Source organism: Panthera uncia, chromosome A2 (genome assembly GCF_023721935.1).
Source record: "Panthera uncia isolate 11264 chromosome A2, Puncia_PCG_1.0, whole genome shotgun sequence".
NCBI lineage: Eukaryota > Metazoa > Chordata > Mammalia > Carnivora > Felidae > Panthera > Panthera uncia.
The window spans coordinates 142,969,957-142,995,406 of record NC_064816.1 but is presented as its reverse complement, the minus strand read 5'-3'; the positions used below and the strand labels follow the sequence as shown (position 1 = coordinate 142,995,406).

Below are 25,450 nucleotides of genomic sequence, written 5' to 3'. Positions count from 1 at the left end.
CGGGGGCGGGGGAGGCAGCGGCGCGGCCGGTCGCGGACTGCCGGGGGGCGGCCGCCGCTGCCCAGGGAGGCGCGCAGAGGCGCCGAGAGCGCTCCCCGGCGGGTCCCCCGCGCACTCGCCGCGCCCGGGCAGCGGCCCGACCGGGCGAGCATGGGCGGCGCGGAGTGACGCCGCCGTGCCCGCTTGGCATCAAGGACATTCAGCCCGCGGGGGTGGGGACGAAGGGGGGCAGCCCCGCGTCGCCACCGCAGCCCCAGAGAGCCGCCGCCGCAGCCGCCGCCGCCGCTCCGGCTCCGGGCTAGGTGGAGGAAAGGGGTGCTTGGATTCGATCCACATTCTCCGACCTTTTTGTTGGACATTCCGCCCACCTCGGACGCCGCCGGAGGAGCTGTCAAGCCCCGCAGGCTGTGATTTCGCCCTGCGTTTCCCTTGCCTCCTCCTGGGTTCCCGGTGCCTCGGCGGAGTATTTGCGTTCGGGGCTGGGGCTGGAGGAGGCAGCCACACGCGCGCACACGCACACGTTCAGAGGAGGACGAGAGGCAGCGGCACAGGCACCATCTGCAGTGTCAATGCGGCGCTCCCGCTGAAGGAGGCAAGAGCGGCGCTTCCAGGTAAGGAGCCGGCGGGAGGGCGAGGGCAGCGCGGGCGGAGGTACCCGGCTCGGTCCGGGAGTCCTCGGCTGCCCTGGAGCCAGCCCGCTGCACGCACGCACACACACACACACACACACACACACACACACATACACACACACACACTCGCGCGCGCGCGCATACACACACACACACACACACACACACACACACACACACACACACTGGCACACGCCGCGCACACGCACCTGCCCACGTCCCACCTGGACACCCGCGTAGGTGCGGCGCGGCCAGAGCAGGTATTTCCCCCTGTTCTTTCTCCTCTGACGATCCGGACTCACACTTCTCTTACCTAGGACTTTCAGGGTGGGATTCTGCGTATGCCTGCCTCTCCCTCCCACCGGGGTAGGCTGAGGGAGCGATTTTTCAGTTCCCCGGCCCCTGGTATTTCTAGCTGGTTTTCAAAACGGGAGAAGTAATGGGAGGTTTGGGGAGACCCGCCCAGCGTCATCTCCGCTCCGTGGCCTTTGGACACCCTGGGATTTTGACGGGAGACAGACCGACAGATAGATATTCTGGCAGATATTTGGAGAGCGTGGTGGCCCAGCGTGCAGGGAGGAGGCCACATAGGCAGATGGGGCTGCAGTTCTGTAGGGCGGTGCATATGGAACAGGCATTGCGTTTCCCCAGTAAGAGGCAGCACAAACGCCTTTCGGAAGCATTGCACTGCTTCCCCGGGAATGCGCCGGGATTCCAGGCAGGAAGGGGCTTCCGCATGGCATTGGGTGTGTGGCTGGTCTAGGGAGAGCGTATGGGGGTCAGATCCTCCATAAGAGGTACGACCTATTCACATCTCCAATCTGTCCGCAACAGCAAGCCGCCAGGGCTTGGGGACACAGGTCTTGGGTATCCCTTTCACCTCTCTACTCTTCTCTCTACGCTGTGTGGGAAAGCATGGGGCTGTTTTGCTGTGCCTCTGGCTAACACCTGTCACATGCCTTTGGAGGTGTGTGTGAGAAATAGAACTGAAAGGGGGCGGAGGAGGGTGTTGTAGGGAAGGGAGGAAGGTCCCCTCTCTCACGACCACCTCAGCAGTGCCCCCCTGTAAGGAGGCCAGGCATTCTTGGGTTTGCCAGTGTTCCCCAAAGCCAGGTTGCTTTTGACTGTGCAGAACCACTCTCCAGAAGCCTGTGATTCAAGGTTCTATTTCCCTAAAGCCTTTCCTTTCCTTTTCTGCCCAGCTGGAGTTTCACAGGCTGCTCATTTTCAAACTTTTTCTGGAGGAGGTAGGAGGTGGTTGGGGCTCCAAAAGGGCTTTTTTGCAGTTTCCATCGGGGGGTCAAAGAGCAATTCATTCGGGCTCGGTTGTTGTAGGGAGAAGAATGTGAGGTCCAAGTAAAACATGATTTTGGAGTTGCACGTAAATATAGCAAGGCCCCGAGTTTCTCTAGCTGTCCCTTTTGGGGTAGCTTGTGGGGCAGCCTGGCAAGAAATGGGGTGAACTTGTACCCTTTATGTAAGATCATGTATTCAGAGTGTCCTACAAACTCACCAGTGGGAAAAATATGTTGGGAGTCTTCCAGAGTGCTAGGGGAAAGGAGTCAACATTCTTTGGAACAAGGGGCCTCAGTGTTGGGCACAGGATTTGGTTGATTCTGTAAATCCTGAAGATGGGTGCTGAAATAAAGGGCCCTCTGCGCACCCCCATCTCTGCTATTTTCAAACTTTTTTCGGATCCTGCAAAGGTCTCTCAGCTAGGCTGGGGAGGAGAGGAGCAGACGCCCCTGGGGGGAGATTGTATTCCTGCCGTGTGCTGTGTGTAACCGCCCTTTGACTGATTGGAAAGGGTAGATGGACTAAAGCAAAGCTCTCACAATGGGGAGAACCCAGTAGGGGGGAGAAACATTATTTTCTTTTTGAGAATGGTGTGTGTATGCACACCCAGATACATGCGTGCTTTCTCAAAGGGTCAGTTCAACGCAATCCGCTCGTCCAGAGTGTGATGGCGGGACCCACCTCTGTCCTCCAGGCTGTGGAAAAACTGGAACGTTTCCACACGCATGCCCTATGAGTGCGTGGACAGGGAGGTCCCACGTATGCATCGAGGAACACATGGTTTTCAGAAGAAATAGCCCCAGCAACAGTGGATGGCTCCTGGATAAACATTCTCTCACTGGACCTTGATGGGGCTGAAGCATGGTGTGCTGAGCTTCCGGAAATGTCTGTGTGTCTTCCACACAGACTTCTGCTCGCTTCCCCGCTTCCCTCTCTATCTTTCCTTCCTCCTGTGTTTGCAGCCTTAGGATCCGTCACGTTCATGCAAAGCCAGCAGTCATGCTAGTTATAAGCTAAACATTTTTAAACATGGGTTCAAAAAATCCCCACACTTTTTGCACTTAGAATTAGGTACCGATTTGGTTTCTAGGGCAAAGCAGGCATTAATTAACATCTGTGTAAAGCTGAGTGTACATCATCTAATTTTTTCCTGGCTCTCTCGCTGAGCCCTGGAGCATGGCACGTCGCCTCTCTCTCTCTCTCTCTCTCTCTCTCTTTTTCTCTCTCTCTCTCCCACCCCTCTATGGACTTCCTTCTAAGTTCTCTAGGGTCTTTGCACTCGCAAGGGAGTCATAGTAGAAAAACCCCAATCACGAGTGCTTCTTTTCAGCGGACCCTGGCTGCTGCTAGGCTGTGCCCTAGGGGCTCCTCCGTGAGCGTGGGTTGCCCGCGAGTGCTGTTCCTTCTTGCTCAATCTGGGACTCCCTTGTGGGCTCGCCTCTGTCCTCCCAAGACTTCATCCTGGATGCCCACTGATGCCTGCAAACATTTCCAGAGGCATCTGAGGCCACCAACTTGTTTCCTTTCTCCTCTGCTCCTCTCCATGGCTTCTGCTGCTGCTGTGCCCTGCAGACAGGGAGATCTGCACGGCACAGTCTGCCTGCACTTGGCCTCCGCATCCTTTTAATCACAATGAGGGCTGCTGGGAATTGAGGGGGGGGGTGCCTTCTAGGGAGGCCGTGGTCCTGAAGTGGGGAGAGAGCTGAGGGGGCGGGGAGATTAACCGCTCTTAGCTCCTAGTTATCACTAGGCTTTGATGCAAAGAAACTGCAGCCAATCTCTCTCCTCCTAGCCAGCTAGGGGGCATTTCTTAGCCGCTTCTCCCCATCCTCACTAGGAGAAGGCACTACACAGACAATGCCACCTCAGAGACCTGTTGGAGTGGCTCCGTGATGGGCGGGGATGGGCGGCAGCCCTACGGAAAACCGGCTCGAGATCCACGCCGGGATTAGTCTGTGTGACAGATGTACCATTCTTTTTTAGGCTCTCCCCTCCTCTTCTCATTTGTGTTGATGTGAAGCTCGGTGGACCCTGGGGTAGTAGAACAGCGCTCATTTCCTTCCCCTGACACCCCGTTCCTCCTTCTGCATCACTCCCTTCCCCCCCCCCCCCCCCCACTTGCTAATTCACCTCTTAGCTTTGTGCGCACACCCGACAGCCCATTCGCCCTCAAATTTGTGGCACTCCAAGAAATCAATATGACATGAATTTAACGACAGCTGGATGATTAAGTGTTATTTATATTTAAGAGCGGCATTTTAAAAAGACGTCGCGCTAATAAATCAAACGGCTGTTTGGGAGATGCACATGATTAGGGTAATTGCCCTACAGGCCCCATTGTGCAATGCCTGGCCCGTGCAGAGCCCTGCGGACAGTATCTCTTTGGAAGCTACCGGCCCTGCTGCTGCCTACCCTGACCTCCCACATGATCCCCTCCATCCAGACTTACTCTCTCTCGTGCCTCTCTCCTCACTGTGGGCCCGCAGCCTTCCTTGGCAGGAAGGTGGAGTCAGTGGGAACACCGAAGGGGGCTCTGCTGCTAAGTGGTAGGAGATGGGTCTTAAAAGCGAAGGCAGGCAGGAGGTCCTCATTGGCAGAGCAGAGGCCTTGTTCCACAAGGAGGAGGCTGCTTCTCTGCTTCCTATGAAGCAGCTTGGGAGAAAGGCTGCCTGAGTCCCCGCGAGAGTCTGGGCCGGCTCCCAGACCCTTGTCCTGACGATCACGCGGCATCAGCCTCCCCAGGGAAGAGGCTGTGTGGACATGAGTATTTGCCCTTGTGAAAGCTAGCAGAATGGAAAGGAATAATAATCAATGGTGATGGTGGTGGCTAATATCTATTCAGCGCGGACTTGCATGGGGCATCATTTTAGTGGTTTACGCAGGTTGGCCCTTATCCTCCACGGAACTACCCAGAGAGCCAGTTACTGTTATTATTCCCATTTCCTGCACGAGGAAGTTGAAAGGCCTGAGGCCAAAGACTTTGTCCAGGATCATACAGTTGGTGGGTGGTGGGGCCACATCTCAAGCCTGAGCAAACTGACATCCAGCAAGGGAGGGGGGCACTGTTTATTCCCATCTTGATGCTGTAGGGACTGAGGCCCAATGCCCAAGGCTCTAGGACACTACATAGCGGATGGTCTTTTCACTCTTGGGGAAGGATGCTTACAATAGGGACTTGTTGGTTCGTTCATTCATTAGCCCTCGGGTTCATTAGCCCCAAAGATTCCCCAGGGAATCTTTGAAAGCCAGGAAAGGAGTCTCTGCCTGTGGGTGTCATGCAACGCTGGGCACCTGGCACATATAATTGTGGGAGCAGAGGTTCAGTGGAGGTTGGTGCCAACGGCTGCGTGTGTGGAAGGTCATCCTGTGCACTCAGTGTGAGTGGAGCACTTGATTAGGAATGACATCCGGATCCTGAGCGGTGGACGCTTGGAAGTCCTGAAGGAACCTGTAGACCTGGCCGGGGGCTGCTGTCCCATCCCAGAGCCAGGCCTCAGCCGCCTGATTTGGTCTCTCTGGCCTCAGCATTTTAGGGAATAGCCACAGGTGATACTCTTGTGGTTAGTGGTTTGTACTTTTTTTTCCCCTCCAAAGACAAACTTTTATTCTGCACGTCTTTTGGCTTCTCTATGCTGTAAGGTGAGCAGAAGCTTCTGCCAAACTCGAGGTGGCTCCCAGGGGTGCATTTCATCACCTCCCCTCTGGCGCAACAGTGGGAGTGGCCGAAACTGGTGGATGCGGGGTCCTGCTCAGACGTGCAGCAACAGGTGCATGCGAGGTGTTCGGCACCCTCTCTTTGCCGGCCAAGCTTGGCTAGCCCCTCCCGCTCCACAGTGCCTTCTCCATGAACCAGGATTCGCAGCAGCAAATTGGATTTTGGAATGTTTTGTCACTCCAGCACAAAACAGATCACTAGCTAAGAGGATATCACCTCTGCAGTTGATGCACTGAACGTAGACTAGCGGAATCAATTCCGAGGTCTTACGGGGAAGAGTATTTTCATTAGGAAGCATGAGGAGAGGAGCAGTGGAGGAAGAGGGCCCTGGGACTGTAGGAAAGGAAAACCATAGCATTTCAAGGGCTTTCCTGGTCTTTGCTCAAGATCAGCTTTACATCTGACATACTCGTTGAACTTGCCTTTTACGAGCACAGCTGGATTTCCCTCATGGTGAGTGGGGTCTAGAGCTAGAGGCTGAACAAACCATTCCTTGGCTTTGGCCCAGAGGGCGAGGAGAAGGAGAGTAAGCAAAGCAGACTTGGCTGATTGTTTCCTTCTCATGGCAGGAGTAGACAGTGAGAGGAGGGCATGTCAGGTCAGCAGCCATCGGGACATATAATTGAACCAGCCTACGTAGAACGTCAGCTAACCTTGCAGACATAGTTAGGGTTTATTTCCTCCCTCTCCATCTCAGGCTTGCTTCCTGAAGGCAAATTTAAAATAGAGCAGAATTTCCCCAAGTTCATTCTGTGGGAGTGAATGGGTGTTACATACACAAAATGTTCTCATGGCCACAGTTGGAGAAACCCTTAGTGTAAAGAAAAGCTAGGGTTCCTTGTTGCAGAACTTCTCAGAGCCTTCAAACACAACTAACTTGGATTGTGAAACCACAATAAGGAGATGTACTGTGTGGTGGCCCTGGGAATCCACTGAGAAAGGCTGGCCCAAGACAAGCACTTCATTTTTCTATTCTTGACTGAATAAAGGATGGATTCTACGAGGACAGTTTCAGCAGAGCATTCATTCTATATACACAAAGTACAGGGTTCTAGTGATTAAGTAGATATGACAGTTTCAAGCAGAATTTTGCCAGATGGGCAGGCAGTCTGACTCCAGGCTCGGTGTTTGCCCCTTGTCCTTCCTAGGCAACAGGGAGGTTCTCAGGCAGGAGTGAGGTCCAGGCAGGTGTATATTTTCTCAGGTTCCTAGACAATTCTGGTGTGTTCCCCCTGGTTAAAAAGCCGTGGTGTTGTGGGGAAAGCTGTGTTTTGGAGAAAAATATGTGTAGACTATCCCAGATCTGTCACTTACAGCCAAGGGGGCTTGGGAAAAATCCCCTTATGTTTCAGTATCATTACTGACAAAATGAAAGGGTTGGTCTAGCTCAGTGATTTTAAACATTTTAATTTTTTTTAATGTTTATTTATTTTTAAGAGAGAGAGAGAGAGCGTGCTCAAGTGCACAAGCAGGGGATGGGCAGAGAGAGAGGGAGACACATAATCTGAAGCAGGCTCCGTGCTGTAAGCTGTCAGCACACAGCCCAATGTGGGCCTCGAACTCGTGAACCTTGAGACCATGATCTGAGCCGAAGTGGGATGCTTAACCGACTGAGCCACCCGGGCACCCCAAAACACATTTTAATATGGATGGGGTGGAGCTCTTTATTCAAATGAAATTCTATATGGGATTCTGACCCACAGCACAGATGGGAGAAGGACTGTTCTGGTCAGAGCTGTGGAGGAGCCCAAAGCCTTGTACTTTCCGTCTGTCTGCCCCTCACCCGCAGTCTTGGCCTGGGCTCTCTAGCAAGCAGAGCCTGAGGCAAAAGCTGACGTGGGAACACTTTCTTGAGAGGTGGAAGCCCAGAGCAGCAAGAGTGAAGGAAAAAGGGGGAGAAGTAGGGAAGGAACAGAAACACCAAATGTACAAAGAATCCAAAGAATGTGTTGCCCAGCCAGCCAGAGCTTCCTGAGGAAGCACAGCTGGTGGTTCATTACCTAGACAAGCCTGATGGGAGCATAGCCTCAGAAGAGTCTGGAGGGCAGGCACAGCCAGCATCTGTGCTGGGACCTTGTTGTGAGCTGTGGTTCCTTGGGCACCATTCGCCCCAGGAGGCAGGAACGCCCCCTCACTTTGAGGTTGTGAAATTAGCTCAAACCAGAGCCTCTGTGGTCAGGCCCCTCGGCTGGGGCTTCAGTGGCTCCCCCCACAGTGGACCTGCTGGAGCTTGGCCTTTGCCCTGAAGGAAGAAAGTCTTCGAGAACTTTAAGAATAATTTGAGGCATTCCAGGGGCCACTCAGGCTAGAAGCGCCAGGGGCAAGTGGCAAGTGGCTGAAGGCCAGAATTGGGGGTGAGAGTGGGACTTCAGGAAAGATCTGAGCAGGTACAGAAATTGGGGGTCTGGGATAATGGGTTCTGCATAAGACGCATGGTTCTTCAGAATAGAATCAGATAGTGAGCCAGAGCAAGCTGCTCCAAGAAGGTATCATTCAGCCGCCAAAATTCTTGACTCCATGGCCACAATGGCCAACCACACTGTGGGTTACCTAGTTAAGCCACATTAAGAATGGGTTCCAGTTAGGGAGTCTAGATGGCTCAGTTGGTTAAGCGTCCAACTCTTGGTTTCCACTCACATCATGATCGCACGGCTTCGTGGGTTCAAGTTCCACATCAGGCTCTGCGCTGGGAACGAAGAGCCTGCTTGGGATTCTCTCCCTCCCTCTCTTGCTGCCCCTCCCCCACTCGTGCTGTCTCTCTCTCTCTCTCTCTCTCTCTCTCAAAATAAATAAATAAATTGAAAATATTAAAATAAAGAGAATGGGTTCCAGTTAGGCTTCAAGAGGCTTTTCCTACTTTTTAGGCTTTTTAAGCCAAAGGAGTGCCTGACTTCCACATGATGATGTATGGATATCTCAGACACTTCTGTCTGCAACGGCTGAGGGGCATGGCTGCTTGGAAGCTGGGGTCAGAGGCAAATGCCCTCTGTCTTTCTCCTGGTTTTAAGAAATATTGTAAGCACTGAAATATAAAGCAAAAGGGGGCATTTTTGCATAAAATACTTCCCATAAGTCATGCCTCCAGCCGGCGTCCCTTCCATTTTACATATCTTGGGCATTGAAGCCCCTCCCCGGTCAGGCAGAGCAAAGGAGTGATGCTTGCCCTATGCTTGTGACCCCTTTCCCCGCTCTCTTCACCATTAGATACTGACCCCCGCCTTTCTTCCCGAAATGCACTTGCCCTTAACTGCTGATTGATGTGAGCAACTCGCTGACTTGGAGACACGTGTCTGCATTAGCATGTCTGCCTGAGATTTCCGGCTCCTGCGGGTCAGGACCAGTTGCTGGTTGAAGTGTGTCTTGTGTGATCAGAACTTAATTCTTGCTTTGTAATAAAGGTGAGGAAGCTGATGCTGGTGGTAGCGATGATGGCCATAGCATTTTATTTTCTTATGTTGGTAGATGAGAGAGACCATTTCTTACTTCTCTTGTGTACTTGGTGCCCAGATTAGGGCCTATCATACTGGAAGCAGTCAATAAATATTTGCTGAGTAAATAGAATTAATAAATGGAGCAGGAGAAGGTGGAGATGAATGGCCTGTAAAGGACAGAAGTAGGGGCATGCGAATCAGCTGCTATGGCAAGTGCTTGCTCTCTGGCAGGGGCAGGGTTGGAGCCACATCAAGGAAGTAGCTCTTTGAGAGGATAAGATGAACCAAGATGAGTGCAGGCTGAACCCAGCCGTCACCTTAGAGTGTCCTGGGTGATGGTGTTTTGGGGGCAGGTGGTCTGTTGACACTGACCCACATGGAGTTGAGCTCCTGCTTTCCATATAAAACTAAGTGTGGGTTTGGGTGCTGGGAGATCGGGTGGAATAACCAGATTGCATTTCCCAAAGCATTCCAAAGACAAGTCCCTTCATGGAAGAAGCATCCGTGGCCAAGTAAGCCTTGCAAACACCTTATGCTCTGTCTTCCTCTTGGAGATTCAAGACTTACGTTAAAGGCATAGGACGGGCACCTGGGTGGCTCAGTTGGTTAAGTATCCGACTCTTGATTTCGGCTCAGGTCACAATCTCACAGTTGTGAGATGGAACCCGGCACGGGGCTCTGGACTGTCAATCTGGAACCTGCTTGGGATTCTCTCTCTCCCTCTCTCTATGCCCGCCCCAGCTCGTGCACACCCTGTCTATCTCTCTTACTCTCTCGCTCTCTCTCTCAAATAAATAAATAAACATTTAAAAAGGCATAGGAATCCCACTGTAGAGACACCTGTTTAATTATTCTTAGCCAGCCATTTTTCAGCTTGCTTGGTGGTGTGTGTTTAAGCCAATCAACAGTTCCTGGAACAAGTGTTGGACAGAAGACATTTTGGTGAAATCGTTTCAAGTGAAAGCTTTCAGGTTTGAGTTTGGTCCGGAGGAGAAGAAACAGGAGAATGAATGTACTGAACTGTTACACAGGGGAACATGTGGGCTCCAACTGCCTTCTTCTGGTCCTTGTCATTTGCCTTTGAGACTCTCAGAAATGGCTGTGAATTGTTATGAGATATTGACAACCATGGTGTCTTCCCATGTACCTTCTCTAAAGGGACCGTTTTAAGGAGTGTGATTGTGGCTCCAACAGGTTTGTGGAAATGTCTCCAACACGTAGCACCTTATGGTTGCATGTAATAGATCAGGATGAATGTTTGTAAAGTATGTGAGTAATGACATTCACCTTCTCAATATTGTTTTTTTCAGCTACATTTATCCAATAAGAGGTTTCAATAGAACTGGCAAACATACACATTCTCATTAACAGAGAGGGCTTGCGTTATTAAGACATACCTTCCTAGATTTTGGGTAGTTGAAACAAAGGATTTTCTCTTGGGGAGGAAACTTTGCTACCTCAGAGAGGCTAAAGTTTTATAATTAGACAAGAAATCCATGGTTTCCATTGGGTACTGACCCAGAGAGTGGAGTTAGACATTTCCCATGGGCAGCATTTCAGTGCCCAGTACTCATCTTACATAGGTAATGATGTGTGTGTGGTGTGTGGTGTGTGGTGTGTGGTGTGTGTGTGTGTGTGTGTGTGTGTGAGAGAGAGAGAGAGAGAGAGAGAGAGAGAGAGTTGGGGTGGGGGTGGGCTAACACCCCAGTGGTATTTGGATTTGGTTCACGTGGGGACACAGGCTAGTGACCCACATGCCCAATTATAAGCCCTCGGCCATGCTTTGCCCAAGCACCATGCTCCTTTCCAAAGTGAATAACAGTTGCTAACACACACTTACTAACAAAATTCCCCTGATGCCCATTCATGAAGCATTGCACTGGTGATTCTATCAGCATTAAACTGTTTGGTGACGGAGTTTAGAATTATAGGAATCGGAGAAATGAATTAGCAGTAAATCAAGTCCCAGCTGAGTTCGAACCCAACTGCAGTGAGTTTTAAATTAAAAATATCTTGCTATGATGAAGCAGTTGTAAGTCAAGAACCGGAGCTCTGTCACTCTTGACTTTGGAGAACTGTAGCAGTCACCCTTTGAAAGAAAAACCCTGGCAATGGCTTGTATTGATTCCCAGCCATGCTGGGAAATTGCCACTTCATTTCTTCTTCATAAACTGTTGGCTTTCATTTTTTTTTTTTTGAAAAGGAATCCTATTTGCAGGGACCTGGCAGAGCTCTGGGAACAGGGCAGGTGGGAGAGGGCTCCGGCCCAGGGGGCTCATTCATTGCATTCTCTTTGGTCCTTCTCAGGAGGAGCCATGCAGAAGGGGAATCTAGGTCTGCGGGTGTTGTGCGATTTGTTTTCCTGCTCGGACCATATTTGATTCTTCTTTCTGGGGGATCTGTACAGAAAAACAACAAAGAGAACACTTCAAGGAGGCTGCAAGACTGTCATGTTGCAGTGACAATTGCGGTGTAATAGGAAATCATTTATGTAAGTTACGGTGCCCTCTGAATGGAGCTTGTCAGAAATGTGGCTACAGCTTCTCAAGGCCTATTTTTTTTTCTCCTGCAAAATAATCCCAAGATTTTCATTTTCAGAGCAATTGAAGAAGTATTATGTGCCGACCAGGGAATAGGGAGACCCAGCTTCTAATCCTAGGCCTGCTGAATGTCTTTCAGCAAGTTCCCTCTCTGGGATAGGCCTCAATTTCTCTTCCTTTAAAGCTGGAATAAGCCCTTGCTGTTCCTGACCTGAAGCCCAGGAGGTGAGGATGAACGTGGCCATGCATATTTAAGGACCAGGTGAGCAGCAGAAGATTCTATTTACATGCAAGGTCAGAGAAAATCAAGAAGGAGAGAATGAAGTCTAAGCTCAGGCCTCTCACCGTTACACTTGTACGAGTTCCTGTGTGCTTGCGGATCTGGTGAAGAGCTGTAATGATGAAAGCAACCTGCAGGGTTTGAAAGGAGAGTGTATGTGGGAGAGCAGGAGACCAGGGGAGGGGATGGATGGTGAGTACAGGAAGACGGAGGCCTAGGTAAGAGGGGAGACCTGATCCTGGCACTGGTAGGTTAGTTCAGGACTTCAGAGAAAGGAAAGGGGTCATGATTTCCCTGGAGTCCTACCTTTCACTTTGCTCCATACAGATATATTTACATATTATAGTTACAGAAGTAGAGGTGAGGGTAAAGAATATTTAACCAACAAATTGGTCAGTTAGTCAATTCAGTCAATATTTATCGAGTGCTTACTATGTGCTAGGCACCATGTAAGAGCTTGGTTGTACCGAGATGAGATGGTTCCTGCCATTAGGGAGCTCACAGCTTGGTGTGGTCACAGCACCCACATCTATAGATAATTTAAACCCAACGTGGTAAGAAGTGAGATCTGTGTGCACAAAGCCATCCTGAGACTACGTAAGAAGGGGCATCCGTCCACAAAGAAAGGCAGGACGTGGAGAAGGTCTTCTGGAGAAAGATGAGGGTGTTTTGAGGGGTGTGTGGGATTGGAACCTATGAGGAACAGGTACCAGGTGGGGGAAGCGGCACAGACCAGGCAGGGAGGCGAGCTCACTAGCACCAGCTGCCTGCCGTAGTGCAAGTCAGGCTGGGAAATAGCACAAGATGGAAACGCAGGTGGATGCCGGGTCAGGACCAGTGTGCTGCAGGCGGTGGCCAGGCCTTGGGGATTTCCAAGTAAGAGATCAAGATTTGCCTTGTAGAAAGATCACTATGTTGGCAGTGTGAGAAAGGGTTGGAAGTGGGGGGCTATGATAGTAATTCAGAAGGCATGAGAGAGGGCTAATCAAAGGTGGTGGCAGAGGAGGAAAGGACAGATCTGAGAGGCACATAAGAGTTTGAGTTGACAGGTGGGCTTATGGCAGTGAAGGAGGTAGGGAGCAAGCAGAGGGGGTGTTGGGAGGCCTCATAGGTGGAAGGTGACACATTCACTGAGCTAGAAATTTCTAGACTGAGACTTGATTGAGGGGAAGTAGTGAGGAAGGGGGATGTGTTTGTTCTGGACATGATGAATTGGGGTGCATATGGGATTTCAGGTTGAAGGGAGCAGGAGGCCAGCAGACATATGGCCCTGTGTCCCTGGCAGTTTCATCTAAGTGCTCACCATGCTGAGCCCTTCTCATCTCAGGTGTACACTTAGTTCACACATGTGCACTTAGTTCCCATGTGGGCACTTAATTCCCAGGTGTGCACTTAGTTTCCACGTGTGCACTTAGTTCCCACGTGTTCACTTAGTTCTCACGTGTGCACTTAGTTCCCAGGTGTTCACTTAGATCCTACATGTGCATGTAGTTCCATGGTGCACACATAGTTCCCAGGTGTGCACATAGTTCCTAGGTGTGAACTTAGTTCCCAGGTGTGCACATAGTTACCACGTGTGCACTCAGTTCCCAGGTACACACTTAGTTCCTACGTGTGCATGTAGTTCCATGGTGTGCACATAGTTCCCAGGTGTGCACATACTGTCCAGGTGCGCACGTGGTTCCCAGGTATGCACTTAGTTAGCACGTGTGCACTTAGTTCCCATGTGGGCACTTAATTCCCAGGTGTGCACTTAGTTTCCATGTATGCACTTAGTTCCCACATGTGCATTTAGTTCCCAGGTGTGCACTTAGTTTCCACGTGTGCACTTAGTTCCCAGGTATGCACTTAGTCCCCACATGTGCACTTAGTTCCCACATGTGCACATAGTTCCCAGGTGTGCACGTAGTTCCCAGGTGTGCACTTAGATCCCACGTGTGCACTTAGTTCCCATGTATGCACTTAGTTCCCACGTGTGCATGTAGTTCCATGGTGCACACGTACTTCCCAGGTGCTCACATAGTTCCCAGGTGTGCACTTAGTTCCCAGGTGTACACTTAGGTCCCACATGTGCACTTAGTTCCTAGGTTTGCACATAATTCCCAGGTGTGTACTTAGTTCCCAGGTGCGCACTTAGTTCCCACATGTGCACATAGTTCCCAGATGTGCACTTAGGTCCCACGTGTGCACTTAGTTCCTAGGGGCACACTCAGTTCCCAGGTGTGCACATCGTTCCCAGGTGTGCACTTAGGTCCCACATGTGCACTTAGTTCCCAGGTGTACACTTAATTCACTTTGGGATCTGGTAGAAGTTTGGTAAGGAAGCAAGAAGACCCACATAGATAGAGAGTTTGGCATTCTTCAAGTGGTTTACTTTTCAAATTAAACATACTCTCTTGAACCTTTTGCTTGAGAGTGTTCTGAAAACACCCAGATATCCACTTTGCCATGGGAGATCCCCACTATTTTCCAATGGGAAAACAGTGGTACCTGGAGGTTGAGTCCTACACAGAAGATGACTGAGCCAGCTCAGGATAAAGGCAGAGTTTCCATAACAGAGAAACATCAGGCCTTTGTCCTGGACATGAGCTGGTTCCCTTTTTTGGCATGTGCACCCCATTTTCAATGTGCACACACTCAAAGCAGCATGGTCTGCCGAAATGCGCTCTACCAGGAACAGAGAGGTAGTGATGAAAATTTTGACCCTGCCCTTTCAAAGTCATGTCTTGTTTTCTAGGTGTAGGAGCCAGTCTGCACATGTCTGGCCTGCAGGTGGGATCTGGCCACTACATAGGTTTTGCTTGGCTTAAAGAATGTTCAAGAAACATTTGTCTTATTTGAATGCTGTTAGGTGTGGCCATCCCTCTCTGGGGAGCCATGGTTTCTACTCCCCGTAGTCACACCTTTGCTTCACACATTTATGGAGAAGGTAGTTGGATTAAAATGCCAGCAGCCTAGTACCTGGTAGATACTCCAGAAGTGTCCCTTGCCCCTCCTTCCAATACATGGGGGAGAACTGAGTTAACATATTAGCGTGGAGCGCTTTGCATTCTTCAGGGAAGCTTTGTAATTTAGTAACCCTTATTAATCCCAGCAGATGTAGAAGTGGCTGGTGGCAAATCTTGTAGTCTTCCCATGCTAGTGTGTTCATACTATGGAAACTTTAGAAAACGGGCCATTGAGAGTGGGCAGTGAGTGGAGAGAGAAGTATGGAACTCCTTCAAGTCTATGCAGACCTTTCAATCCCTGGTTCCTCTGTGCTGCTGTGGAAAGTCTCCAGGCTTGTGGGGAAGCGGGGGTAGAAGTCCTTAGACAGGGTGAGGTGTCCAACTAGCATGGGCACAGTTTCAATAGGTCCTCCAGAATGAGGAACTCTGAGCGTCCAGCCCCAAAGAGTGTCTTAAACTGCAAATTTGCAGTGCATTTTCGAGTGACGCAATGCGTCTACTCTCTTCTCTGGATTGCTCCTGGGTATCACGGAGCTAATAAAAATGGCTTGTGGACTCTCTTATGGAGTGGGAGCAGGGACCCTGGGTTGGTATTTTGGAGTTCTAGCCTTTCAAGAGCCCCAAAGAGGTGGTAGGGTTTCTGTACTTCCCTCCGTCATGTCTGTGCACCCAGCGCTCGTGCATTTGGTCAGCTGCACTCAGTATATAATATTTTTACATGGCTACACTTTCTGTCTCGGGGAACTCAGCAGTTTTTCCCAGTTTATCTGGTGGCAACTTGTTTCCCCAGGAGGGGGCAGAGAGCAGGGCCTGGGGTCCTAAGAAGGGAAGTGATCTAACCGCAGCGATCTGTGGTTAGGACCAAAATAGTGTTGTTGACACTACTCTGTGGCGTGCCCCGTGCATGACTCTGCTGGGGGTGATGTCCAGGACTGGGGAGCTGAGTCCTCTCAAAGGCTGCCTCAGAGTCTGGCACAAAGGTAGGGAACCCATGCTGTTTTCTGACACACTGCCCTCTTGTATTTCATTGTAGAGACTTCCCACTGACCCACAGGTTATCAGATGTCCTCCAAGGGGCTTCTGGTTCTGTGCTCAGATGAGAAGATCTAAGACAGGTACAGATACTCAAGGTGCTGACCATGTGCATAGTGTCTAATTGGCTGTTGATGGCCTGGGGCTGGGTGGTGGGGGTGGTAGGAGAGAGCAAGCTTTGCTAAACCCAGGACTGACTTCATGAAGAAGTAGCTGTGACTCATTCTCACCTCTGTTCCTTCTTCCAGGAGTTGATGCTAGCAAGATTCAATGCTTCTTGATGAATACTTAAAGATTAAATATTCTGTAAAAACCCATCTTTGTATTTATGGTTGTTGTTATTGAGTAAAATGGTATGTTCTCTGCCTGTAGGATTTGAGATGCGGCAGAAGCCCTCTGGCTTTACTTTGGTGATGGCCATGCTTGGCTTGTTTATGAGAGCTCGCGTCAAAAGCTTGAGGGATGCCGCATGCCAAATAGAGAAACGTAACTTCTAAAAGTGTCAAGCAACATCTCCTCAGCTCATATTGTTTTGAAAGAATGGCATTTTCATCCCCAGCTTTGTATTTGCAAGTTAAAAAAAAATCCTTAGGCCTGGAAGAGTTTTTACCAGCTGACACATTTTGCAAGCAGCCTTGTTCACCTTCCAGATGTTAGCTAGATCTGAGTATTTTTGTATCAAGGCAGTGGCATACCTAGAGACTGCAAATTCAGGCTGCCAATAATTTATTTGTAATATGCGATTTATTGACTTCTATTTGAAGCATTTATATCTCATGTTCCCACTTAATTGCAAGCACCTCGAAAGCAGGCACCTGTCTTAGACACATATGCAGTTCCCTTTGGACCCAATATTAGGGTGGTTTGATTTTCTTCTCATGATCCCCACATTAAACTTGGTTTTCTAGGGGCATCTGGGTGGCTCAGTTGGTTGAGTGTCCGACTTCGGCTCAGGTCATGGTCTCGCGGTCTGTGAGTTTGAGCCCCGCGTCAGGCTCTGTGCTGACAGCTCAGGGCCTGGAGCCTGCTTTGGATTCTGTGTCTCCCTCTCTCTCTGACCCTCCCCTCTTCATGCTCTGTCTCTCTCTGTCTCAAAAACAAATAAGCATTTAAAAAAATTTTTTTTAAAAACTTGGTTTTCTAAGCTTAAAACAGAAGTGTTCTAGAATGGCCAGACAGTAGAGGGTATCACACATACTGAAACCACTGAAAATCCACAGGAAGCAGGAAGTAGCTTCATGGGAAAGTCTGCACGCAGTGATGGCTGCATGCAGGCAGATAGTCTTTTATTTAATTGTCATTGCCTATGATTGCAAATGAGCATCTACTGAGTTGGAGTCTTGACCACAGACTTACCATATCGCCTGGGAGACACATAGGAGCAGCTCTTACTTCCTTTCCAAAATGAAAACTTGGCTGACTTCTTGTTGTCTTTGGCCAGAAGGTTCTGAGGTTTTGTAAAGGTGAAAAAATAAAAGTGATAACATCAAAGTGCAATTCAAGGAAAGAAAGATTTTTATTGAGAAGCACAAATGGTTGTCCCTTCGTAGTTGATTGACTGCTTTTAAGTCTCCTGTCCCCCTGGGCCCCCACTCCTTTCATCTTCTATGAAGAAAATCTTACCATTTCAGGCTTTTTATCAATTCTCCTTCCACCTCTTGTCTCTGAGCCACACATCTGGGCTTTCCTGGCAAGTTGGGCATCTTTAGAAGGCATGGGAACCACCTCGTTTGGGGAGCAATGATGGAGGTCTTTCTCTCTTCATTACTTTCCACATCGATTGAAAGCTCATTGCTGCTCATGGCACATCTAGACCTGCCTCCACATCTGACTTTGGGGTGGTGTGTGGAGAAGGTCAGAATCTGGAGGAGGTGGGGCAATGAAGCTCAGGGTCAGTTCCTGTGTGTGTCAAGGTTATTGGGCACAGGCTCCCTTAAGCACTCGGGCCAGACCTGTCCCACGGCTGGTTCATCACTGTTGGGTTTCTACACTCCCAGGCTCACTTCATGTGTATTTTACATGAACTTATGCCATCTGGAATTTTATTCATTATTACCTTTTTGAAACTTATATTTTGAACATGTTTACCACATTAAATTTCATTTTGGGGTCCAGTTTGGACCCTCTTCTAGCCTGCTCAGATAGTTTTGAACTGTCATCAATGGATAAAGACTTACAATAATACAGCACGACTTCTCTCATACTATCTCATTTGACCTTCACAAATCTTGGAATTTGTCATCTGCTAATTTGATAAGTGTGACTCTAATCTTTACTCAAATTACTGATAAAAATGTGAAACAACATAGCACCAAGGACAGAACCCTTTAGCATGGCATTTCCTGGAGAGCTTCCCTCATTGGTTTCACACACACACACACACACACACACACACACACACAATGTGATTAATCTGCTTTGGGCCCAAGAAGCAGTGGGGCATCCAGGACCCAGCATAGACACTGGAGGCACACAGACCTGGCATCGTAACCTGGCCTACACCAACTTGGCCATTCCCAGTGATCAGATTATTTGGGGCTCAGTTTCTAATGATTACAGGTAGGTGAGAGCTATAGGCCTCTCCTCCACAGGCTTCCAAACAAATCAGGTGTCAGACTCAGTTCTACCATATATCAACCTTTGCTCGTAAGCAGACACAGGAGCAGTCACACTACCTGTTCTTGAAGTTCAGTGAAGACCCCACCTTCTGTTTTGGCTAATGTGTCAGGGCTAGTGAGTGCCCTCACACCTGAGGGTAGAGCCCCTGGGCCAGCCCTCTCTGGCCCCAGGGTATAGTACAAATATCATCTTCTGCGTGTTCCAGGGAGTAAGAAAGTTTGGGAAGCTCTGACATGATGACTGTCTTAGTTTAGGCTGCTGTAACAGAATACATTAGACAGGGCAGCTTAAACAACAAACATTATTTCTCCCAGTTATGGAGACTGGGAGTCCAAGATCAGGGTGCAGCATGGTTAGGTTCTTGGTAAAGACCCACTTCCTGGGGCGCCTGGGTGGCTTAGTCGGTTAAGCCTCTGATTCTCGATTTGGGCTCAGGTCATGGTCTCACGGTTGGTGAGTTAGAACCCCATGTCAGACTCCATGCTGCACGGAGCCTTCTTGGGATTCTGTCTCTCTCCCCCCACCCCTCTCGAAATGTAGAAATAAACTTAAAAAAAAAAAGACCCTCTTCCTTGTTTACAAACAACTGACTGTCTTCTCGTATCTGAGAGAGAGAGAGAGGAAGAGAGGGATACCTAGTCTCTGTCTCTTTATAAGGACATCAATCCCTTTTTCAAGAAGGCTCCACCTGCATGACCTGATTCCTTTCCAAGGGCCCCATCTCCTAACACCATTATACTGGGCGTGAATTCGGTTGGACACAAACCTTCAGTCCATTTCAATTACTCTGAAATCACTTGTGTTTATTTGCAAGAAGGTTTATTTGAAGCAGCTGCAACAATAATTTGGTTTTAGGTTTCAGTTCACCTTCTAGTGGTATTGGAGTTCAGAATCTTTGGAAAGATGAAACATAGACCCAATGGGAGCCCTAGACCAAGAACAGAGCCAAAAATGCTCTGGGCTTGCCAGATTTTTGTGCCCACAGGGCAGAGATTCCTGGACAGTATTTCTAGCCAATAATTCTATCTTTGACACCACTTAATTTCCCACTGAAAAATTATTTCTAACGTCTCTTATGCTCTTTAATAAACCCAGGAGTGCTGATGAAGATAGTAGAGTTGAAACGCTGGGGTGAACTCTAATGTGAGTCTATCAAAAGCCAGCTCACCAACCCTGGAGTATACCTTTTTGATGACAGCACTTCAGATGTTGACTAACCATCCTTGGGTGCAAATTAAAACTAACTTACACGCATTCTACCACAAGTATTTTAGGTAAATTACAGACATCATCAAACCCTGGCTTCTTAGCTGTATGACCTTGGGCATGACCTACCTTCTCTGATGTTCCATTTCCTTATCATTAAAAAGGTAAGAGAATACATGACGGGGTTACTATCACAATTAAGTGACATAATGCACACTGCTTGGCACATACTAAATGCTCAATAAATGGAGGCATAATATCATTTAAAATTATGGTCTACTCTTCAGATACCTAAAACTTGGTGGTTATACTTCTTAACACCGTGCATTAGATTAAAGCTCTTCAATTTTCTTGGTTTATAAATAGTCACATCTGTTTCTAACACTGGGCTTCTGTGGGACTATTGCTTTGAGGTTCTACAAGCAAATGGCAAGACAAGAAGGGAAGGGGCTGGCTTTTTCTCTAAGGATGACTTTTTAAAAAAGATTTAAAAATATATATGGCAGGTGCCTGGATGGCTCAGTTGGTTAAGCATCTGACTCTTGATTTCAGCTCAGGTCACGATCTCATGGTTCGTGAGATTGTGCCCCACATTGGGCTCTGCGCTCTGATAAGACAAGCTGAGCCTGCTTGGGATTCTCATTCTCCTTCTCTCTGCCCCTCCCCTGCTCATACTCTCTCTCACTCTCAAAATAAATAAACTTTGGGAAAAAAAAGAATTGCTTAACTTCTGCCACGAAACCACATACACACACCCACACACACACATACACACACCCACACCCACACACCATTAAAATATATACACATATGTATAGGGATTCCTTCATTTCTGGAAGATCCAGCACTTGCCTGGAGTTTAGCCTTAACAGCTGTATTTATATATCTAATCTGTGCATAATACAGCCATCCTTTTTACCAGTGCACACATGTAAACAAACATTGTTTTTATTAGGACCTCCACCTATAGCTTAGATAATGTATTTTTCTTGCCAGGCAATGGTGATAGTTGGGTTTGTTTTTTTTTTTTCTGGTTTACTACCCAGGACCCTGGATTTGTTTTAAGAGGGGAGCAAGTAGAAGGTTCTTGGCTTTAACTCAAGGCAATGACTAACCATTAGCTGGTAGTTATTGCCTGACACCTACTTGATTATCATGTCAAGCTTTGCCGGATGAAGCATTTGCTAATGTTTGCCTGTGACAAAGTCATAAAGCTGACATGGTGTCCACTGGAAAACAGAAGAAGGGGTCATGTAGGCATGGCATCGACTACCTGGATATGCTCACCTGCTTCCAGTGGGATATTTATGAAGACCGCCCATCTCACCTGTCTTCAGTCCCAGGCCCCTGTTTCCTGGCAAGATAGACTTAAACGAGACAGTAAGGGCCTCTGGGATTTTCCCGTAGTTTACACTGTGTGTGTTCCACGTCCAATCAGAGTCCTTTGCCCTGAGGCACTGTGGTTATCAGAACCAGCCCAATTCTTCGAGGCCCTGAACTCAGTAAAATCTCTGCATGCATGATGACCAACTGTTAAGCTTGAGACATTGCATTATTCCCAACAGCACTCTGGCTGAGAAAGGAAGGAACCAGTGGTTGGCTGTGGAGAAAGGTGATTAGCTACCATGGAGGGGACTGGACGCTTGGGGAGTCTGGGAACTTCCGGTGCGTCGGTGTATTTTGGTGATGATGGGGCCTCGGTGAACAGACTTCAGGCCAGCTCTGAATGAGATGGTCCTTCTGCTGCAGGCACAACCACGGAAAGACTTGCTGCTTCTCCCTTGTCTCCTGAAGGAAGGGAGGCTTCTCGCTGGCACACTTTCACCCAAGATCCTTGTCATGGCCATCCTCTGTTCTTCAGCCCATCTGCAGTGACCATAGGCTCTGGAGTTAGAATAGCCTTCACTTCAGATATTCCATGCCATTGACAGACCATGTGTCCTGATATTTTTGGTTGGAAAATGGTTGTTTTATATATATAATAACATATAAATATGTAATATAATAATATAGTAATACATAATTTTATATATAATATAAATTTGTATTTATATATGTATACATAGATATACATATATACATCTATCTATCTACCCGATTTCCAAAGGGCATCCTTGGACAAAATTGGAAAGTAGTTGGGTTTTTCCTAAACACTCCATTCAGAATGAAGGTACTTCCTTTCTGTCTTTCCTGTTCCTTCCTGAGGTAGGGTCTCCAGTTCCACACTGTGGTTTGTGTGCCCATGACCCAGGGGCGAGTGAGAGCTGGCATTCAGCCCATGCTCTGTTGGCCAAGCCCTGCTGCATCTTTTGCTGGGGACAGGGTTGCCTTTTCTTCCACCAAGATACCTTCTGCCCACCAAGCTTGGCAGGCAAGAGATAAGGGCTTCCCCTAATTTTCACCAAGTAGCCTTCTAGACCAGTGGGGACCCTGCTGTTTGTCCCCTCTCGCTTCTTCTGCTTACTACTGTCCTCAGTGTCCCCTTGGCCACAGGGAAGGGGAGGTGATGGAGCAGTTGCACTAAGAAGGGGGTTGTCGGAGGAGAGAGTGTAATGCTTGACCCAGAGAAACAAGATCCAGTGGTAGCGTTTCAGGCATTCGGCGGAGGTGGTGAGATGTTGATTGGCACAGGGAGACTTTTCTAGAACCTCTCAAAGCAGACAGAGAGGCCCCTGAATACCAGCTCTATGTGTCTGTGGTTTGGATTAGGACTGGGGACAGGTATCTCTGGCCCTGCCTTCTGCATTCCATTTTGTGGATCTGTCAGGAAGCCCTCCCCAAGCCAATGGCTGTCACCCTTTGGCTTCTCTGATGGGTCTGGGGAGGTCTGGGGGAACACGGAGATCCTTCCAGCAGTGTTATGGGTCTCCCGGGGCAAAACATCATCAGTATTAATGTGGAAAATAGCTCAAAGGTGGTGGGAGCCGCTGTTCCCCCTGTCCCCACACTTCCTTTCATCTGCCTCCTCTCTGTCATTCCAGGAAACGCTGACCTCAGGGTGAACAGATCACAGGCCACACCTGGGGCTGGCAGAAACAGACCTCAGGATGCAAACTCTGCTTCTAGATCATCCGGGTGTGGATGTAGGTGCCAGAGATAGGTATTCAGAGTAGCAGGGTTTCTGTCTGTGAAGTCTACCCAGAGACACTTGCTTGTCCAGGAATTACAATTAAAGAGAACCTCGTTTCCATGGCGTGGGGGCCCTAACGTGCCCCAGAGCACAGGCAGAGGACTCCATCCAGGGCTAACAAGCCAGTCCCCTCGCTCCTGGCAAGACCACCCTCAGGCAGCTTATGGTAGGCTTTGCCAGACCCAGGGCAAGATTTCTGGCTTCCGCTGGTGTCTTAGCTGGCATTGGGGAAGGCACTCAGGCTGTTACTCCGGATGTTAATCTCCAGGGAAATGAAGCCACAGGTTCCCTTAGTTCTGAGTTTCTGGGCCCAGGGCTGTGTGTCTCCAGGTGGGGGTATATTGGTATATGGGTGCTGACCTGAGCTCCTGCAGCTGGGGTGGTAGGGGGTGGGGGAGGGGCGGGGTGGGGGTTGCACGTAATCAGATCACCACTTCAGCTGGAAACCTCATACCTGCGAAAGAATTTCTTCTTCTCACCTTCCAGAGCCTTTCTGCTCTGAGATGTGCCACAGGAAATGGGGAGCTGATGGAGGAGTGGGCCCGCCCCCTTCCCATCCCCACGGTGGTCTCTAGAGCATCCAGGCCCTTGGCTCCCCAGCGCCCCATCTCCTGGGGCAAAGGTGCTTGTAACTACTCTTGATGGACCGGGATTTCTGAAGGGGAGTGAACCTCAAACAGACAACTCCCCTCGTGGCTTCTCTCTTAGAGCAAGTATTTGCTGAGAACTAAAACAACCCCCCTGGCTTGTTCTTTTCCAGGATTTTAAATAAAGGTCTAGGAGTTAGATCTCCAGCACCAAGGTCCTGGGTAAGTTTGCCAGCTGTGATCTGGACACACGGTCTCTGAATGTTTTTTTCCAGCCCCGATTAACATTGTCTCTGCTTGTCACATCAACCCTCACAGGGAGCTTTCCTGTCCAAGACTGGGAGGCGGGACCAGCACTCAGCTTTACCTGCTCTGTCAACGCATCTTGGTTGCATGTGGGGCATTGATTTTACATGTCCCTCGTCAGCAGACCCGCTAATAAGATTCTTTTCCCTCTCTCTCCTCCCCCCACCCCCTTCAACCTGGCTCGACTCCTGGTCAGACCTTGATTACATGTCTCATTGATTCCATTCAGCTATTTATTAATACGCTAATTAGTATGTTCATTTAAAGGAGAGTGACACCGCTTTTTAAAAATAAATGTACAGAGGTGCAGGTTAATGGAAATTTCTGTTTATTTAACATTGACGTCTGGTGTGAGAGGATTAGTTTTGGATGTTAAAAGGACATAAGGGTTTTTCCAGGGTTTAAATCACTTTCGCTGACAGTCACTAACACTCTTTGAAAGGTGACGCCTAGAATCGTATCGCACTTTCCTTCAGTGATCACAGGCACTCAGCTTTTTGGGAAGGGAAACTGTGGGGGAGGAGGAGTCGGCCGAGGGGGTGTGGGGCTGGCTGTACACAGTCTTTCACAGACGGCTTGGATCCATGCGAGGATGGCTGACTGTCATGGTCGAAACGAGTGAGGCACACTCACTATTCTGCCTGTAGGACTGTCTGGAGTTTTGTAATTAAAAGTCTATGATTGGATGAATGTTACTTTTCTATTATAGTCTCGTTCTGTTTGTTCTTGAGTTGCTTGGGAGTGGTGTTTTAATCAGAATAGGCTAATTCTATCATGGACAACCCCCAAATATCAGTGGGTTCACACATTGCAGAGTAATATCAGTTAGTATGTGGGGAGAGTTTGTTCCATGCAGTCATCTAGGAAACTCAGTTTCCTACTGGCACTTCCGCATCTGGTCAGGAGAGGAAGAAAGAGAAAGTTATGTAGCCGGTGTGGGGATCAAGATGCACCCGGGCCCACTGCCTTCCAGCCCAGCAGTACTGGGACTGGTCACTGAGTCTCTCTTTATGTACAGGAGCCAAGGGCACCTGCAGACCAGCTCAGAGGCAAAACAGCCCTGAGAAAGCCCACAGGGCACTGCCAATCCAGGAGAGAGAGCATGTAATGCTACCTACCTTAGATCAAGGAAGACTTTCCTTAACAGGTAATTTCTAAACTTTGTGGACAACAAAAAAGATCTGTAAATTGAAAAGGAAAAAAAAATAAAGCAAGTAGAAGAGAAATTCGTAAGATCCCAAAGGGAATAGATTTGTGTTTCAGAAGTCTCTGGGGGAACATTTTCCCTTTAGTTGGCTAGGTGCTGGGCTCCTTGCATAGGGACTGAATGGTATCTTTGTTACAGAGAGGAAGACAGTATAATGTGTCTGGGATGCTGGGAGCTGTTGGGGAATCATGTTATTATGGGATGCATTGGTTTGGAAAGAGGAGTTTTGAGAAGATTCAGCATTATCTATCTCTCATTGCTCCCAATATTACAAGAGTGAGTCTTAGCCAAGGGCACTGTTATTATGGTACCTTCTGCTTTTCTCCATTGACCTTGCCCTTCTACCTTTTCCCCAAAGCCCATGGCAGCTTAGTGTATAGTTCTGGCATCCTTCATCTCACTTCTGGGTCAGACCACACACACACACACACACACACACACACACACACACACACTCTGGCATCCCAGTGATATCCTCTCTTAGTAAGAGGAGGTGCCTACGAGACTACCGTATGGATTAA

The 25,450-nt window shown here is 48.9% G+C and overlaps 1 protein-coding gene across 1 annotated transcript in view; it reads left to right on the top strand.

Moving 5' to 3' along the window:
* The first annotated feature begins 37 nt into the window (after positions 1–37).
* The window catches only part of PLXNA4 (plexin A4), a 437,585-nt gene continuing 412,172 nt past the window's right edge, over positions 38–25,450 (top strand). The window contains exon 1 of the mRNA XM_049641872.1: positions 38–611. The gene's annotated coding sequence lies outside the window, so the exon portion shown is untranslated. The remainder of the gene's footprint in view (positions 612–25,450) is intronic.